The 5,468-nt window shown below is 41.0% G+C and overlaps 1 pseudogene; it reads left to right on the top strand.

The window, feature by feature from the left end:
• Positions 1–2,158: 2,158 nt before the first annotated feature.
• LOC103265214 lies at positions 2,159–2,970 on the top strand (annotated as a pseudogene).
• The last annotated feature ends 2,498 nt before the right edge of the window (positions 2,971–5,468 follow it).

Here is a 5,468-nt window from a genome sequence, read left to right as displayed (position 1 = left end):
AAAGACCCCTCCCCCACTCGATCTGGCTCTTCTGTCTTAGACAACTTGTTCCTTCTCTGTCACTTATCTTGCCTTGGGCACTGAGGCAGTTCCTGGACTTTTAAGGCTTCTGCTTCTCACTGTGTATCTTAACGTTTCTCTTTCTCCATTATGTGCTCTCTGATCTCTGTAGGAAATGGTGCATATGCTGCTTATGCTCTACATTATTTTCAGTTTAGCTTCCATTTATTCACTGCTTGAACTACTCAGTAATCGTGCATTAAACGTACACCTTGCAACTCAATAGGTTATAAATAGCTGAATACCCTGCCTTGGTAAGGAGGAGGAAGAGGAGGTGAAGAACTGACACTGTGGGAGATTTTGCAAGGAGGTGGCTCTAGCAAAGGTGTGACTTTCACTTTAAGTTCATGGGGAAAATCTGAAGCAAGGGTAAATGGAGAATAGAGCATCAGGTGGGAAGCCAACCTCTGTTAGGTACAGGAAGGAGTGTGAAGGTCAACACAGAGGGGTCAAGGGGAGGGATGGAATTTAAAGTGCAGAAGCAATAACAGGAATCAGTGAGAACCAAGACCTGGTGATAAGGAATTGAAATACATAAGACTGAGGCTGGGCCCTCAAGGTGTCACACTTGCTATATACTTTTTTTTGGGGGGGGGACAAAAAAACCAGAATTATCTTTTGGAGGGTGGGCCTCTTGTAGTACAGGCGTCCCCTGTTAGGTAAGTGTTCTAGGAATCCGTCAGCACATCAATATCCCTGCTAGTGTTATTGTGAGGAGCTGCCTTCAGCTTCAGTGCATTTAATTTAATTTAATTTAATTTAATTTAATTTAATTTAATTTTGAGATTCCTTCGTTGTGTTTGCCCATTTCATGATGGGTGATTTATGCAAACAACCTGCCCACCTTGCGCTGGGTGTTCATCAATTTTTGACCAAAACCAGCATGACCTCCATGGCCCATTCTCTCTATCCTGAATGATGTTTTTTTTATTTTCTTGGATGAAAAAAATTCCTCAAAGGGAAAGGCTTTGCCAATGCAGAAGAGGTGAAACAAAAAATGGCAGAAGCACCAAAAGACATCAGAATTGATGAGGTCGAAAACCATTTTGAGCAGTGAAAAAAGCGTCTTGTTAGATGTATTGGCATCAAATGGAGAGTAGTTTGAAGGGAACCGAAGTTTAAACATGTAAGAATAAATTCACAATTTTTTATAAATAAATTCCGTTTTCTAGGCAGTCTCCCCTTGTAACTTTAAAAATACATATGTGGATCTGGGTGTTAATTACTGCATTACTGTCCTGGGATGACCATAATACATTTCCACAAATATGGTGGTTAAAGACAATATATTCACTCACAGATCTGGGACTTCAAGTCTGCAGTCAAGGTGTCAGCAAGTTGATTCCTTCTGGAGGCTCTAAGGCAGAACATGCTCCAGGCCTCCTGGCAATCCTTGGCATTCCTTGACTTGTAGAAGCATCTTTCCAATCTCTGGCTCCATCTTCACAAAGCCTTCTTCTCTGGATTTAGGCCTATCACAAATCCTGGATGATCTTAATTATATCTACAAAATACCTCTTTCTAAAGTTACTTCCAGAAATTGTAGGGGATAGAACTGAATATACCTTTTTTGAGAGATACACCGTTCAACCCAATAAAAGTAGATAATGTAAGACACGGTTTTACATGTACGAACTTACTTAATTTTTATGCCAGGTCATTGAAATATTTGTCAACATTATGACCATTTTACAAATAAAGAATCTGAGGTGAGGAAAAAATAAGGAATCTTCTCAAATTCTTGTAGTAATCAGTGATAGGGCTGCACTTAGACCTAGGCAGGTAAGACCCACACTTCACATGCTTAATCACTGTGCTTGAAAAAAATGCTAGATACTTCTGAGCATCCGTTTCTTCATCTACAAAACGAAGACAGTAAACACTACAAATCTAACAGGGTTGCTGTGAGATAATTTGTGTGAAAATCTTGGCATGTAGAAAGCTGCTACAGTTTTAATTATTGATATTAATGTGAAAGTGAAGAACCTCAGATCAAGAAGCAGCTGGGGGGCAGCGAGCGTCGAGGCCCGAGTCGTGGGAGCTGAGCAAAGGCAGTGCCAAGGTCTCTGCGCCCCGCCAGGCCTCCCCCGTCGCTGCCATGGGCATCAAATTTTTAGAAGTTATCAAACGTTTCTGTGCAGTTCTCCCAGAAATTCAGAAACCTTAAAGGAAAATTCAGTTTAGAGAGAAGTTACTGTGAACCGCGATAATGCTCTTAATTTTCTTAGTATGTTGTCAGATACCACTATTTGGAATCATATCGTCAGATTCTGCAGATCCCTTCTACTGAATGAGAATCATTCTCGCATCCAGCAGAGGAACTTTAATGGAACTGGGGTAATTTCCCCAATTGTAACATCTGGTTTGATTATGCAGTTGTTAGCTGGAGCCAAGATCATTGAAGTTGGCGATACACCCAAAGATAGAACTTTATTCAGTAGAGCCCAGAAAATATTTGGCATGATCATTACCATTGGGCAAGCCATTGTGTATGTCATGATAAGCATGTACAGGTAACTGGGGGAAATGGGTGCTGGTCTCCTTATCATTATTCAGTTGTTTGTTGCTGGTTTGATTGTGCTGCTGTTAGATGAGCTGCTACAGAAGGGTTACGGCCTGGGGTCTGGGATTTCCCTCTTTATTGCTGCCAACATCTGTGAGGCCATTGTCTGGAAGTTTAGTCCCACTACCATTAACACGGGCAGAGGCACTGAATTTGAGGGTGCCGTCATAGCTCTGTTTTATTTGTTGTCCATCAGGACAAAGTTACAAGCTCTACGAGAGGCATTTTATTGGGAGAACTTACCCAATCTCATGAACCTCATTGCCACAGTTTTTGTGTTCTCTGTGGTTATATGTTGGCATTTATGGGTTCACAGGTGTGGTGCAGAGGAGGACTGGCTGTGCTGAAAGGGCCAGCCACAAGGACCACAAGAATGGAAGTTTCTAGAAGGCAGCAAAGGTGCTTCTTATGCTTTCAGCAACATCCAGAATAATGCCCAACACAAGGTACATGCTCAATTCATTAAGTGTGTGCACAGTGCGTGAGTCAGAGGCAATATAGTTTTGAAAGTAGGTGTTATAACAATCTCTACACCCTTCCTCACTCATCTCTGCCTCTCCAAGACTCAGAGCAACACTAACCATAGATAGAAATTCATTTATGCAGATGGGTGACTGCTCTGTTATACATTCTTCTGTGGTCCATTGACCTTTCATAACCTATCCATAACATACTTCTTTATTATGTTTTTCTTCTGTAGCTCATCATTCTCAGTAGTTCTGCTCCTTTAAGGTCAAGGTCAGCTGAATTCAACAAGAATTTATGTATACAGACCTTTACTTTTCTAGAGAAAGATTATGTCAGCCCCATCATCTCCCAGGCCTAGATGGAAAATCTTGCATTAGAATGAAAATTCTGGGGCAAAAACAGGCAAAGTAGACTTCTAGCAAAGCACATGGATGTAGTAGAATGAACATTGACATGGTGGTGGGTGGTTAGAGTGAGGCTTAGTAAACACAACTCATGAAGTGCTTGATCCCTGCCAGACTAGGTTGGAAAATAAGACAAATGATGGTGAATAAGTGATATATAGAGACAAAGATATAAATAGATGGTTTATAGATAGAGAGACATAAAGAGTTAGGTAGATTTAATTCTCACTCTACCACTGAATATCTGTAGAAGCTTGCATGAGCTCTAACTATACTCTAAGCCTCCATTTCTGGATAAAATTGTTATTTAAGTGTGTATCTCTTAAGATTTATATGAAAACAAAATAATAAATTATGTGCATGTATAAATATATATAAATATATGTGGAGAGAGAGAGAGAGGGACAGAATACAGAGGCAGAGAAAAACAGAGACAGAGAGACAAGTATGCACAGAAGTGAGCTTAGTACTTCATAGATAATAAACTTGCCCTTCTTTTCTTCTCAGCTCCTGTAATACAATGCAGTGTTAACTACTTTTTGTCACATAAGTTCCAGGCTTCTTTATACAAAACTCTCAACCTACAGCACTAATTTTGGACCAGGTTGTGGCCATCTGCCTTCATAAATGCCCCAGAATGACATCTGAACGTTTCCAATTGCCTGCACTGCTGGTGATCTTTCACCCCTGCAGACAAGTACCTGGCACCACACTCAATGCCCAAAGGCTGACCAGGAACAAATTTGTGTCAGCTTCTCCAGACTTCTGTGGAGCATCCTGGGAGCTGTCTTCAGATGGTAATTCTTCTCAGCTGCAACTCTGGTGCCATTAAAGACAGAAACCCAAAAGATGAAAAGTCCTGAATTCCATTAGTAGACTCTACTTCAGACACGAACTCTGGGACTTGATGGCTCTGGTATTTCTTTTCATGTTGCCTCCACAAACTTCATGATGCCATTAGCATCTCCTGTCTGAAGGTATAACTCATTATGGTACTGTGATGCGTGGCCATATTTCAATTAATTGAGTTTATTTGCTAGTTTGTAAAGAAACACAATTAATAAAATAAGTTGTGCATGTCATATTTTTCACAGACCAGTTTTGAAATGATAACTGTTTTGATTGATCTGCTCTGAATAAAATGAGGAAAACAGTTCAAGCTGAACTCCTCATATGCAGAGGAGACAAACATATGTTTCTAATTTTGAGCTGAGAGAAAAGCAAAAATAAACAAATTTAACAAATCTTAGTCCTTGACAACCACTCACAGGATAGTTCAGCTAAGAAATGAGCATATGGTTCTGGGAATAAAGAAACTGTCTGAGTTGTGAAATTGGTGCTTCTAGGCTCAGAGTTTCATGACTGCAGTGAGCTCACTCCTTCTGTGATCTAGGTCAAGTCTTGACTTTTTCCTGAAGATTTTTCTCATCAGTACTGATGACACTTACCCATGCAGGTGAGCACTGTGGCGATAGAACAGGTTCTCTAACTACTGCACATCACCCTTCTGGTTGATGAATTTCTCAAGAAGAGTATTAGGTCTCTTCAGAGCTGCCCCATCTGGATGTGATCAGGTGGTTCTATTTGTTTCAGCAAGTGTGGAGTGGGTGGGAGAGGGCTGTTGATTGCCAGTTGCCTTATGAGGAGTGTTGGCTCTAAGTAGAGGAGGAGGTTGGCTAGTATGATGCTTGGAGTCTTTTTCAGCCAGGTCTTAGTCAACTCTAGCTGCTGTAACAAAATACAATAGACTGAGTGGCTAAAATAGCAAACATTTATATCTCCCAGTTGGGAAGCTAGAAATCTAAGATCAGGGTCCAGCATGGTCACGTTCTAGTGAGGGCCCTCTTCCAATTTGCAGATGGCTGCCTTCTCCTTTTATCCTCATGTAGCAGACAGAGACTGAGCTGCCTCTTTGTCCTCTTCTTATAAGGGCATTGATCCCACTCATGAGGGCTCCACCCTCAAGACCTAAT

The sequence above is a fragment of the Carlito syrichta genome, unplaced genomic scaffold (genome assembly GCF_000164805.1).
Source record: "Carlito syrichta isolate Samal-C Ts95f unplaced genomic scaffold, Tarsius_syrichta-2.0.1 Scaffold305884, whole genome shotgun sequence".
NCBI lineage: Eukaryota > Metazoa > Chordata > Mammalia > Primates > Tarsiidae > Carlito > Carlito syrichta.
This window is presented reverse-complemented; position numbering and strand designations above follow the sequence as displayed.